This window comes from Topomyia yanbarensis, chromosome 3, assembly GCF_030247195.1.
Source record: "Topomyia yanbarensis strain Yona2022 chromosome 3, ASM3024719v1, whole genome shotgun sequence".
Classification (NCBI taxonomy): Eukaryota; Metazoa; Arthropoda; class Insecta; order Diptera; family Culicidae; genus Topomyia; species Topomyia yanbarensis.
In genome coordinates, this window is record NC_080672.1 from 389,669,620 (window position 1) to 389,684,533 (window position 14,914).

General features: G+C 37.3%; 1 protein-coding gene across 2 annotated transcripts in view; it reads left to right on the forward strand.

Annotated features, from left to right (window-relative positions):
- Positions 1-263: 263 nt before the first annotated feature.
- The window catches only part of LOC131693555 (uncharacterized), a 223,172-nt gene continuing 208,521 nt past the window's right edge, over positions 264-14,914 (forward strand). Inside the window, exon 1 of one of the 2 annotated variants that reach the window (XM_058981466.1) lies at positions 264-956. The gene's annotated coding sequence lies outside the window, so the exon portion shown is untranslated. The remainder of the gene's footprint in view (positions 957-14,914) is intronic. The other variant, XM_058981467.1, reaches the window with a different exon arrangement.

The following is a 14,914-nucleotide window of genomic DNA, read 5'->3' on the forward strand; positions in this document are numbered from 1 at the left end:
ACACCGTAGCCCCGATATGCGGCGGCTCACTCTCACACACCCCATCACCGCCCTGGCTGCAGGAGCCGGGATCGGCATCAGGCCAGTCAGCCTGTTAGTAGTGCCATCAGACCAGCCGCAGTAGTAGAGCGCGCGTCTTGTTCCGTACTACATCAGCAACAACAACGTGCCCGACGCCTTCGCCACCGCCGCCACCGCCACCGTCGTCGACGTTGGAGTCGTCGTCGGCAGTTGTATACATGCTTACGTCGATGATGCTGATGCGGGTTTTGCGATTGTATGTATAGCAGTAGTACTACAGCGAAATAGCAAGCAAAAAAATACGCCGATTTTCGCACTGAGACCTCCGAGAGACTTTGCGACTGTTGATTCTTTTTAGCGTGCTGCCTGCCAGTAAGCGCACAGTTTTCCTTCGGCCGTTCGTGGGGTATAATCTCGTTCGCTCTCGTGTCCCGTGCCTGATACTGTTGGCGCGCGCGACCTTTTCCCGTGTTTGAACTTTGGCGAATTTTTCGACTGCAAGGCGGTGCAACGCTGTTCCGTTGATCTTTTTTTTGGTTTTTCGTTAAAGACGTTCTTCTGATGAAGTGTGACAAATATTGAAACAATTTCCGGTGTTTAGAATACTGTTTTAGGGAACAGACGAACGTAGACAAATTTGAAGTTGAAGAAGGATCTTGTGTGTGACAGACGATAGTGCAGTGGTTGCGAGAATTTCGCACAGCAAACGGAATCCGAGCTGACGACAGAGAAATATTTTCTCCCCCGGTTTAATTCATTTCTTATTTTTGAGTTTACGAAAGTAGAAGAAAAAAGCAGTGAAGATCGTGTGTGTTTTGTGGTGATGATTTTTCCCTTCTCCGCGGTTGGTGGAAAACAGTGACGATCGACTGCGCCCGTGTGATGGTGTGCTTGCAACCGGAGCGACAAACAAGTGATGAAAAATGTTTCCTCATGTGAGTTTTTCAAGAATATTTTGCGTAGAAACAGACACGCGTAGAAATATCGCAAGATGTACAAATTTTGTTTACTTACTATAGAGGAGTTTATTTTCGATTGAAAAGGTGTCGTGCAATGCAAAACACGATGTTGTCGCGGTTGTAATTTAAGTAGCGTTATTTTTTCAATTCGATTTTTTTTTCACACTCCAAGCCACACAGCTCAGCCGGAATGTGTGGCGAGCTGCGTACGAAGTATGTTTTGTTGCAGTATCGGAAAACAAACACGAATGTTTAGCTGTTTTACGGTCAGTAACTGTGCCCACCCGTGCAATAATGTTTGTCGTCACCCGTCCCAGCGTACACGCATGTTTTACTTTTGTTTTAATAACAAATTTGTTTGGATGTAAGCAGAATTATTGTTGAAAATTTAGTAAGGACGGAACAAAAAAATTTGTTCGGATTGCGTCATTGGTTGGAGAAATATTGCCTACCAAATGGTTTATTGGTTGATATATAGAGGATCAGGTTTCTTCTAAAAGTTTGTTTTTTAAAGTTGATCTACATTTGTAATGTTTTGCAAAAATGCAGAAAATATCCGAGGAATTTACTTAGCCATACATATGTATTTGTTTCCGATATGACTCTTAAGGGGTTACATACCCTTTTATTTTTCCAAAAATCTTAAAATTTTTAGCACTTTATCTGTAAGTACAACTCCTTGAGGATGTTTTCCCAAACTTTTATAGCGATCCGATAAATATATTAAAAGCTACAGAGCGTCGAAGCGCGCCTCGTCTACCAAGAGCAGTGGTGACTTGAAATTTCAAACTCGGTTATCTCGTTTTCCGAAAATGGTTTTTCCGTGATCACGATTGTCCAAAAACTATTCAACCTATTTTCTTTATTTTTTTTTTCAATTGTTCGTAATTACTTTTTCTTGTACCTTAACGATTCCTTTTCACGCAAAAACTTTTGTTTCATCCATAAGAATTTTTTAATAAAATATTTAGAGCTTAAAACATCACATTAAACATACTCTTTTACAAATGGATTTTTTTTAAATTTTAGGATTTTAGTTGATCCGTTGGCCTACCATCGTGATCACCGCAAGTCTCTTTAATAAAAAAAGGTTTCGGAGAAAAAGTTATCACTCCGTCAATTCTCAATATATTTTTATAAACTAATTCTTGTTTTTTCACTGAAAACTATAGGGGAGATCGGGGCTAGTTGGCAGTGTTCTCAGTTTTAATTTTTTACCGCTTTTTGGTAGATCTTGCAAAATAGAACATGTTGCATGAAAGGGCAGACCGTTGGCAGCATCTCTGAATTCTTTTAAAATATTTGATACATTGTCAACATTTCTAAAGACAAAAATATGTGACACGGAAAAATCGCCAGCTTACCCCAGCCGAAGTAAACTGGCCGTATGTATGGGCTAAGTTGGCCAATGCCAGAAAATAAGCAATCAAATGGAAATCCGATTACATCAGCGGTCCTTATGAAACATGTCGATTGTCCTTTCAATAAAACTGTATTATATATGTAACACTTTCCATTCAGTCATCCGGAATTTTGACTCCATATTCAAAAGCAAATTTTTCGAAATTCTTCAGGCTATTGGCCGATGTAAATGTTCCTTGCGTAGACGCGAGATACAAGAAAAAGATTCTCTTACTTTGAAGTGAATTCCAGAAATAAATGACTTTTTGCATTGTAAATAGTATCGCCAACTTGTCCCGTGTGCGTCACCGCTAGCTTGCCCCATCCGCATATGTTGTAAAAAAAAAATTAAAAAATTACTTTTGTTTGTGGATAGGTGTAATATTTATACGGATACTGAAAGCTCTTTGCATGTACTACCAAAAAATATAATCATTCAGGGAAGAGAGTAAAAATCCTACCTTAAATAACACAAAATGTTTAAAATTAGGAAAAATTTTAAAGTATGCTTGGAATCACAATATCCCCCACAACTTCCACAAAACAAAATATTTTGCAACAAAAGCACATTGGATAATGTGTTTCACATTATTTGAGGTAAACGACGAGAGGCATCGCTTTATATCTAATATAAATGTAGAAAAAGATATTCTGCCTACTTATCCCAACCGCCAACTAGCCCCGGGCTCCCCTACGTTCAAAACACTAGATTTTGACTGTGAAATGATCTGAGACACCACTAATTAGCAGACATGCATGGAATATTAAATGCATGAACCATAAAAAGTTAAAAAAATGACAAAGTTAAGCATTAAAGCCGCCATTGCAATGGTTACAATGCATTGTAACAACAAAACACCCGATTTTTAACAATTAATGAATTCATTTTTTAATTTTTATTTTTTGATTTCGGTGGTTAAAGCAGTAGTGTTGTTAAACTTCTACAACAAAGTGTTTACTCGAGTTAATCAGTTTCTCCTGCGATCATTTACACTGATTTCAAAATCTTTAAACACCCGTTATATTTCGCATTTCAGGTGATATGGCTATTAATTACATAAGAAAAATAAATATTTTTGGGAAGATTTGAAAAGCTTCGTTCCCTTAATCAAATAAGGCAATTTAGATTATTGAAATATTGAAATTTGTTCACGAGAAGTGAAATTTGTGTGCATGTTTGGTTTACTATTTTAGTCTAGATGATAGTACACATCGACAGTATTATTTTGTAATTGTTTCTTATAATTTAACATTTTTGAATGCACCAGTAAGGCTCAAAAATTGTTTAGCAATTCTGCATTGTTGGTGTAAGTCGCACTTCGGCCAAAATTTTAACTAGTTATAGCAATATGTATATCTTTTTACATATATACTTGAGTGACTAACCTTGAAAAGAAGTATTCCGCTACACAAACGTTGGAAACCACCTTGGATTGGTATTAATTGATTTGATCAGTCGTAGACAAAAAACAATGTGAAAAACCTTTCTTTAATATTTAAAAAGCTTGAAATAAATCTGAACGCTAATTTTTAATTGAACATTATAATGTGCTTCTTTCTAATTTCACATTTCCCGCAAATTAAAAAAATTAAAAGTCTACGTCGATATTAAGGGGAGGGGGGGGGGGGGTTGGTAAAAGTCTACTAAGGTCTACTAGGGGAGAGGGGGGTTAAAAATTCTCAAATTTCGATCTACGTTGTTTATGAACGGTCCCTAATATCATCAAATTTAAATTAGACTACAATGGAAAAATGTGGCTTAAGGCAAAAAGTTGAAAATATAGATTTTTTTACCTTTTTATCTCCTTACGGTCTTTTAGTCATTTTCAGGTCATGCAAGAAGCTCCAACAAACTTTTATAAATGACAGTCATGGAAATTTTTTCTGGGCTCACCATTCATATTGTTTAATATTAGAGGTTAACCTTCCGGAAGTCGCGCTAGTGCACTGAGTGCACGCTGCTCTCAAAATCTAGCGAAATCGTCTAAACGCTCCAGCGGCTGCTCGTTTAGTGGGCCAGTTGCGCGACTTCCGGAGGGTTAACAAACAGTTTGACGCAAAATTTGATAAAAAAAAATTTGGTCTGTGGTTGCCATGATTCCTGATTTCTAGCGAATTAGTCACAACGCACCATTCATGCTCATGAAATAGTTCCCAAAACCATTAACTTAATTCTATGTATTCCTGAACTAGTTCATTCCGACTTATCATTCGTGCTCAGGAAATAGTTCCCAAATTCGAAAAATAATATTTATGTATACTGATTTATGATTCCTGGCGACTGGCCATTCGTGCTCGTGAAATAGTTCACAAAATCATGAAATCTTATTCATAGGAACGTGAACTGATTCTTGATTCCTAATATAATAGTCACATTTGACCACGTGTGCCCGTGAAAAAGTTCACAAAATCATAAAATATCGTTCATGTGTTCGTGAACTTGTTCATGATTCCTAGTATAATTTTCACGACACACCATTCGTGCTCGTGAAATAGTTCGCAAAATCATAACATATTATTCATGGATTTGTGAACTGGTTCATGACTCGTTGTATATAATCCACGATCTATCTTGAGCGCTTGTGATATTAAAAAAAACATCCGAAGTCATTTTCAATTTCGTGCCACTCTGCACATTATCTTGAAATTTTCACGTGAACTATTCTACAAAAGTTTCAAGAGTTTTCTCTTGAAATATCATATAGTTATGACCAGCCTATAGCGACTAGTAATAGGTGGGAGCAGCAGATATAAGAAAACTATTAGAACCTCAAACATCATTATTCATTCGATAAGGTTGAATGGATGTCTGGACAGAATACGGAAACTGTGCTGAGCACCAAAAAAATATTATGGAATCACAAAACCGTGTTCGTGATGTAGTTCACAAAACAAGATACCGCGAATCAGGTACGCTTTTATGAATTAAATCATATTGTCACGTTGCTCCGAGTAAAAAATCCGATAGTAATTAAACATGAACATGAGTCACTTTACTCCACGTGTACAATTCGAATGTGAGCTCAAGAATAAAATATATCGATAACGTGAATGTAAATTACGAAAAACGTGACTAAGATTCTGAAATCATGAACATTACTCGTGGCTAAAATATCAAAAATTGTGACCATTATCCTGAAATCATAAACACAAATCACTCTACTTGTGACTAAAATATCACGATAACGTGAATAAAAATTACAGAAATCGTGGCTGAGATCCTGAAATCATGATCATAAGTCACACTACTCTACCAGAAAAATCTAACACTCGTGAATGAAATATCACGAAAACGTGAATAATACAAAAGAAAGCATAGTGTTTAAACGGACGAGCTCAGTCGTGTGTGGGGCAGCACTGGGTAGCGTAGCTCCACAGCCAGTGTAACGGACTTCTAACTCAGCTACACTGGCTGTGAAAACAAACAGCGCAATGATCTGCTCCGCCTGCCGCTCAACAGGCAACTGAGCGTGTCCGGACAAATCCGTTCTTTAAATAGTCGATGATGACGTCATTCATAGAAGCGTAGCGCGCTAGGTACACAAATCTTTCGTGCCGGACTTGGGAAGCGTTATCTTCTGTATGGAAATGCGCAATTTATTGACTAGGTTGTACATTATTTAAATTTTTATTGCCATGATATCAAAATTATTGGGGTATATCTATTGGAATCAATTCTTAGAAGTGTTCCGGGGCGATATGCGCAAACATTTTGAAAATTTATCGTACAATGGCTGAATTATATTCGTTTAAAATTGGACCACTTTTCGTTACATACCATTTTTGTAGAGTTTGCAAAGTGCACCCCCATATCTAAAACAAAGACGTAGTCCTACGTCAAAAATTACGAATATCGTGTGAATAAAATATCACAGTAACGTGATGAGAAATTACGAAAAAAGCGACTAAGTTTCTGAAATCATGAACATCGTTTTAGTTGATATACTAAAAACCAGTGTATCTCCAAAGTGATGGTCGTCACATTTGCGATCAGAAATTACATTCCACGTGCAATTAAACTGTAGCGATATTGAGCAGACGGACAAGTGTAAGGCGCTAGCGAGCACCTTTGTTTGAAATTGTCAAATTTAAGTTATCGCAAAAATCGTGAGATAGACCGGTTATCATCACAGAGGCAACCCCATCTTGCTCCGTGAGAGTTAAAGTCTCCTAAAACTAGTAGCGGTGCAAGTGTGGGTTCTGTGATGTCGTGTAGCCGTTGGTGCCCAATAAGTGACAATTTCAGTGCCTGGTATCGAGGGAAGGTTCTGTACTTTTTGATCCCCAAAAGAACTCCTCCATAGGGGGTATCTCGATCCAGGCGAATAATATTAAAATCGTGGAAGTTGTAATCTATATCGGAAGTCAAGCTAGTTTTACATAATGCAAATAATTCGCAAATCAAACTATTTATCAAAATTTTGAAGGAATCGTTTTTCGGGATGATACTTCTGCAATTCTATTGTAGAACATTGATCAAATCCGTGACCTCGTTCGATGAGTTAGCCATCGAAGGGTACGAACGCTGAAAGGAGGGGCCAATTAGGAATCAACTGTTTCAAAAATGTTCCTACTGCAGGCAGAAAAGCCAACAATAGACTTTTAATCGTATCAGTAATATTAAAAGTTTTTATTATGCTGTCCACTATGTCCGAGAAATTGATAATTCCAGTGCTGTGATTGTTCCCCAACTGAAACAAAGGAACACTTGAGATTTTTGATGTTCCGGGAAATGCTGGGTTACTACTTGCTTCAGTTTGGTCGCAACACTTTCAAGAGATGTCACTTTCGGAGCCCCATCGGCCTTTAAAAGAAAGTTTAGGAGAGGAAATGTTCCTCCTCTTCCAAAAACTTCTTGGCACCCTAATAGATGAGTGGGTCTTTTGGGTCATCAGCCTCGCCCTCGCTAGAAGGCAAGAGATCATAGAGGTTTGTTGAGACTGGTGGCATAGCTTTCCTTAGCATTTCTGCGAAGGAACGTCGCCCAAGAGAACGATTCAGTATATCTCCGCGTAGTTTGTACGCGGGACATACCGAGAGATTATTCAGAATCTCTGCACAGTAAGGACACTTCTCAGCATTCTTACTGCATGAATCATCTGAATGATTCTATTCGCATTTTCCACAGTGGGTCTTAATTACAACAGGTGGCAGTGTGACCCAATTGTTTACACTGACAATCCATGACCCCCGATACAAATAGACGGACAGGCAGACGGGCCTTGTCCGAGAGGATGAAGTTCGGTAAAGCGGTACCGGCAAAGTGCACCCGATAACAGTTTGCTTGGGGGTATGTTATTGAGTCATCCCCGCAACTACTACTACGCTTGCATTCAAGAATTTCCGACCGGCGGGCTCTAAAACAGCCAACCCCGTACTTCAGCAGATTCTCACATGTCAAATTCTCATCGTTTACGACGCCTTTCATCTCTACTCTTAGCGTTGGAATATATACATTATTCTCCCCCGTAAAGGTCTCACAGCAAGCCATATTGTTTGCTTGATTTGAGTTGGCCAGCAAAACCATTATTTTGTCCGAACGGACATTTGAAATTTCGTATGGCGAATGACCCACAGAGGATAAAGCCACAAATAAACAACAACAACAACATTTGAAATTTCGGCCACGGTTGTCATATCTTTAGAAATCTGAAAAAGATTCAGCAATTTATTCTTCGACCGAAAAAAAAGATCACCAATGGACAAATTGAGAGTTCTGGGAATCGTTTGGACCGGAGGGGAGCCTTAGGAGTTGAACCGATTCAACCTACATTGGAACATCCGGAGAGGCAACCATCGAAAATGTCAACGCACGTAGTCAGCACCCGCGCAGACAGGAGAAAGCAATAAAATTGTTAAATATAAAAGTCACTTATCTTCAAACTGGTTTCCAACGACGAACCGTTCCAGCTTATACAGCTGGCTATTGTTTGAGCCTCACGCGCAAACAAAACACTGAGGAATGTGGCCTTGAGAAGAAGACACAAGGTAACACAGAGACAAAGCGTCGAATCGCATACCGCACAGAAATAGAAACACTCCCGGACTGTCTCAGAGTTACGGTACGAATGGTATGAGTGCATTATGGGGGTGGTTTGTAAGAGTTTCAGTAAAAAATAAACACTTTTTTGTGAATTTTTTTAGAAATTTGAGTGAAGCGAATTAACCGTTATGTATCCGACGCGGTACCCGGGTACCTTTTTAGGTTTCAATCAATGAAATTCCTATGTTTTATCCATAGCTGGAAATTGAAACTTTGTGACATCTTAGAACTTCACTAAGTCAAGCTTTTAGGTTAATATTATTGTTGATATAGTAAGGGGGAGATAGGAGGGGCTCCTGAATTTTTTTTACTGCGTAACAGGCCGACGTGGGTACCCGGGTACCCAAAAAACTGAAATGCCAATAACTGATGTAATTTCCAACCGATTTTGATGATTTTGGGGGTTTTGGATTCAGGAACTCATCCGCTTTTGGACTTGGTAAAAATGAATCGGGTTACTTCATTCGGTTCCCGGAAATACGGATTTCCGGAAGCAGGTTCCAGTGCTGAGACTAAATATCATACTTCCGAGACAATTTGAGGAGTTTTGATACTTATATTGCTAGGACATTATTAAAATTTATAAATCATACCCTAGTACAGGAACATTACCACGGAAAATCCGGATACCAAGCACCAGATACATTCATCTGGTTCAATTTTACAAATCAAAAAGTGGACGAGTTCCTGAATCCAAAAAATCTAAAAGTGTCCAGATCGAATAAAGGAAACCATAGTTATGAGCATTTCAGTTTGTGAGTACCCGGGTACCCACGTTGGCCTGTTAAAGGTGTTGTTTTTGTTGGACACATAACAGTTAATCAAAATTTTTGTGCATTATAATGTATCATTTCAATCACATTCTGTAATTTTTTCATGCAAAAATATCGACAAGCGAATCGGTGATGAAGCTTTTTGTAGAACGTCTCTGGAAAAAAACACGATTTGCGGTGTTAACTGCCATTCAAGAACTACTTAACTGATTTATTTCAAATTTTGCATAGACTTTCAGTTTTTTCAAAAACGGCTTAGCGGTTACCACTAAACCGATTGATTTGAATCCTTCATCGTATCATTTCTTATTACAATGGCTTCGTGAATGAAGGAATTTTTATTTTGAGTATATTTCTATTTTTTGGCCAAAAAAACTATTTCAGTAAGGTATTCAAAATCAATAATTTCAGAAAGGTTGTCACCATTTTGTAACAAAACAGGATTGTGTCAAATATTTTGTTAACGAAAGGCGTCCAGGTATCTAAAGAAAAAGTATTAGTTTTTCATTACAGATGAGCCGTTTTTGATTTACATGGTCACCGCACACGTGGTAAAAATGAGGAAATCCATGGCAACAGCTTTTCAACATAAAAATTACTACGAAAACCTTAAAATATTTACTAAAATATATGCAAAAAATTATCACAAATTAATGTAATAATCATAACATATAAAATCGCGAATATGCACTATTTTAGAGACCCAAATAGATATAACCCCTAAAGTTTAAAACATTCCATCCCATCCAAACTAGTGTCAAGAATAATATATTTCCGGAGTTTTCCACATGTCCATGATTTGTCCTGTAGGCCAAAAATCGGCTCTGAAGTCCGTTGAAGCGGACAGCGGAAATTCCGCAAAGCAATTGCAAAGGCTTCACTTTCATGCAGAATCTGCGCCAAACAACCTTTTCAGATAAAGTAATGCATACTTCAGCACTGATGCCGTCCACCGTAGATAATCTGTGTGTTCGGTTCATTAGGTCATGTTAGGAGCAAAACAGAAAAATAGTTCCAAGAAAAACCCACACATCCACCATTTTTAGCAGAAAACATTTCCCTCGGTTGATGATTTGTTTGCGCGATTCGTCCGACAGAAGATTTAGCATTCCATTCCGATCTATATTTATTTATTAATTTATTATTTCGCTGATCCTATATAATATTCCCATGTCGCTTTTTCTATAAATACTCCCTTTCTCCATCGTTTATCGCCGACACAGTCGTCATCGTCGTATCCTCCGGCCGTAATGCTGATGAGAGGTGTCTTTTGATGATTGAAGGCGGATCAAATTGGAGGATCGGGTGGTAAAATAGGCACGTCGAGCAAATTCATTATTCACATACTAAAACAAACTTGTAGGTTTTATGGTGGACATATTTTGAACAAAAATTATGTTTAAATTTTTTTACAAAAACACCTTTCTTCATACCCTGTAAAAACATATTACTTAAAAAGTTGACCAAAATTTTTGTGACATGTTTACAGCATGTGGGTAAAATGAGCACCTTTTTTCATTGTCGCAGAAGGTAACCTCTTCACTCCCATGTTGTTTATAAACAACATTTTAAAACATCTGAAAAGTTTAGGTAAGATTTGCTCACAATCACATGTAAGGTTAATAATTGAGACTAATACTATTCACTTAAGCACTAAAAGTCATAACAACTATTCATGGAATTGAAGTTATTTGGATTCTGCGAAATTTGGATATATCCTCGTCGACTTACAATATTACTGAAAACTAATGAAACCTACCAATTTAGATTGTCTTTAGCAATCTCTGTCATGTAATTGGACTATTGTAAATATTCTAGAACAAGAGTACTGAGCATCAAAAGATAGGAATTGAGTAACCTCTAGCACTGCGAGAGAAGCACATATCTTGGTCAAAACAAGTTTTTCGTGTTTCTTCATCTAAGCGGTCTTAAGGGAAAATGGTATTAGGAACTCATATGCACTAGGAAGAAGTTAGACATTAAAGAGTTGAAAAAGGATTTTTTTATATATCCTCGTTCTCTTGAAATATTATTGAAACCTGATAAAACCTATCAATCAATTTGATATTCTAAGAGAATTGTATTGAGTATGTTAATGGTAAAAATTTAGTACATTATTGTACTGCGAGATAAGCCTGTATCTTCTATAACCCCAAGACATATAGAGCCCAAAAAACCATTTTTCCTTAAAACTTCTGTTAATGAGCGATTATGGGATTTTTGAATTTAGGATTCTGTTTTTGGATTATCTTTGGGATAATGATCAGTACAATTGAGTATTATGCACTATTCTAGGTATTGGGCTCAAGCGCGACGTGTCCGAGTATCTTCAAGGGAATTTAGTACCTAGTATCTGAATAGAATTTGATAAAAATATTTTGATTGTGCCCCAGAAATTCTTATATTCTGTCTGACGAATTCAACATAAGTGTCAGACAGCAAATCTTCCTTTTATCCACTTTATTTCATATTCGACAGTTTATTTATGGAAAATATTTTTCTTCAAATACTTGACAGTTGAGGGTTCTGTGAAGCTTCTGTTGAATTTAACAAATATTACCTTGACTTAATTATGTGTTCATTTGAACCCCCTTGTACATTTTACCCACTGCGCCCCTAATCCACTTCCGACTGCGAAAAGTTTCTAAGACGCAACAATCCGCAACGCATGTTTTCCAATAACAACTAACACCAACAATCGGAGGCGGAGGATAGGTGCTAATTTGCGCCGATTTCTGATGCGAACGGACGATACTACCTACTGACTACCACCATGGAGCATAACCGCAAACGGTGACCTTGGTTTGTTCTACCTGGGCGGCCGCGGTGGCGTTAGTTCCAGTTGAATGCCGCGGGTTATTTTTGAGACTTCTTGGAACTGACTCAGTGAATTTGGGTCGAATAATTGATGATTCACAACAGTGTGACCTGATGGAGGGAGAGTTATATTTACGTACTTAGTTGTATGCGAATTTTAGTTTGAAATTTTTATTTCGCATTTCTATACTATGTTCAGGATTGTTTTATTATTTCTAGTGCAGTCATTGAAACTGTACACATAAAGTTAACCACACAAGTGACAAAAATCTGTTTAGGGGCAGGGATCGTAGTATTAATAATAATAAAGATTCTACATTCTTGTTTTAGTTTGATTTTAGGATCAGCATCATTCGCCTTTTTGCGTGTTAGAAAAATCTCTAACCTTAAAATGCGGGATTGGGAAATAAGCACGGACGCCGGTAATAGTACTAAACGCCAGATTGTGAAACGTTCCAATTTTTATTATTTATTTATTGGTACACATCATTATTCGTTATTCAATTTAGATAGAGCAACAAAAGAATAAAAAAATTGATTTCGTCATTTGCGTTTTGTTTCATTCAGCTTTGAGATATTTTTAAAACTGAAGGGGCTTTTATTTCGCTTTTTTTATTTTTGTAATGTCTACTAATGAAAGCGATTCCGAATGTTTTCAACACGGTACGGTGTAAATTGATTCATTCGTTCTCTGAAAACATGAGCAGCCGAATTTGTTGACGGTAGGTACTGTGTATCGAGAACAGGTTAAAAAAATTGAGAAACTTGTGACCAACACAATTCTAAAATAAAGTGCCAAATTGCCTAATATATAAACTTCGTAGCTAATTAATTTTAATATTTGGGGAATGTACGTTGAAAATAAGAAAGAAACGTTTTATGATAACTGATGAGAATTGACGATCGGGTAATCGAAGTAAAGTTTCGCGATATGGCACCCCTTACATGGAATGATGTCTTTAAAAAATTCATGTAGCAGGTCAGAGAAATGAAATCCGTTACGGAGGAGACTACTTCTTCAATTGCGTTTCGGTTGGAGCACTCAATTCCTTCCTACGTGACCCTGGATTACAAATCACTAACCACTCTTTGCACATACAAAGGACTAATTAATACATTGCTGCTCTGTGATCAAACGGTACATTACCTACTGGAAACCTCTAAGGAAAATTCATAATTGAAGTCTCAAAGCCAAATTTGTGGCCGCTATTCAGACCATAATAAGAACTGCAAACACTGCGTCAAGTATCTCAAAATCATAAGCCAGCTCAAAATTCACGCTGAAAAAAAAGTTTTCCCGCGCAATGGCAAGTTGCGCATACGGATACTACCTGAAAGCCACTAATTTCAGTATGGGGTTGACGAGTAGATGACAGAAATTGGTGCCGGACGCCATTTCGAAAGCTCAGATATCGACCCCCCGGTGCAGATAAATTCTGTTTATTCTTAAAAATACCTATTGGAGCGGCAAAAAATTGACATTTTTTTTTGGAACACCGCTTGTCTGAAGAACAAAGGAAACCGTTTAGTGTACCTTCTATTTCTGGTAAGTCAAAGCAACAAACGAGCAAAGTGGATAACAACTACACCTAAAACAAATCATCTGGAGCATAAATGCAACTGTTTTTTCCGCTTTCCCACTGTGAGTGATAAGCTCCCAAATACTTCGATAGTGTTCAACAAGCCTTATACTTGCATAATACAATATCGATCCCCTTAGCTATACATCGTTGGCTACACTTGTGATCGCTGCAGCAATTACTAGAAATTTATATAGCTTATTAAAAAAGCTGGTGTCATTATGGCCTATGATGTGAAGTACCGTTTTAACGAGTAACAGTGGGAAAATAAGCACAGAAAATGCGTCCAAATGATACTGAAAGGCCGGCAGCGGTTTACCATTCATAAACCACGTAGACCAAAATTTGAGATTTTTTGAAACCCCTCCTCCCCCCTACTAGACTTAAATAGACTTTTACGATTCCCCTCCAAAAAAATCTACGTAGACCTTCCGATTTTTTTTATTTGTGGAAAATGTGAAATTAGCAATAAGCACTTTATAACGTTCAAATAAAAATTAAACGTGAGGCTTTAAGATTTATGTCGAGCTTTGAAATGTTGGTAACAAAAACAAACATTGATCAATAATGCTTTTCACGTCGGTTTCTTATCTACGACTGCTCAAATCAATTGGTATTAATTCAAGGAAATTTAAAATCAAAATATTTTTCTCCAAATCACAAATTTCCAATTTTATAAATTACCTACAACTTTGAGAAAGGTTTCCGTTTTAATTTCACTATACTATCAGTTGGACTTATACAAACACCATGTAAATTTAAGATTTCAAATTTAGCGGAATACTTATTTTCAAATTGAGTCACTTCATTTCAAAGCATATATTTGAATAGCAAATTCAAGTTTAGTTGAAATGCCACCTACACTAACCGTGCAGAATTGCTATGTTAATTGATAATTCAAATTACCTTATTCCATTAAGGGGACGGAACTGTTCAAATCTTTGCAAAAATATCTATTTTCTTATGTAATTAAAGGTCATATTACCTAAGAAAAACATTCTCCCTATTATGTTATAGAAAAGTGAACGAGTTTCACAGTAAAATATGAGATTTTTCGGTTTTCACGAAGGTATTTTCCGAAACTAAAACTTTTTTCTTGTTTTTAGTTCATCGAGTGACTAGAAGTCTAAGCATCACATTTCTCGTTGTGTTTCCTCTATCAGACAATTTTACCAAGAGTTATCGTGTTCGACGCGGCGCTCCTCAGAGTGGGGTTGCTTGGATGTCTACTCTTGGAACGCTCGTAAGTGTGGCTCTTTATTTATTTATTAACAGATTAAGGCCGAAGTGGCCTGTGCCGTATACAAAAGATTCCTCCAT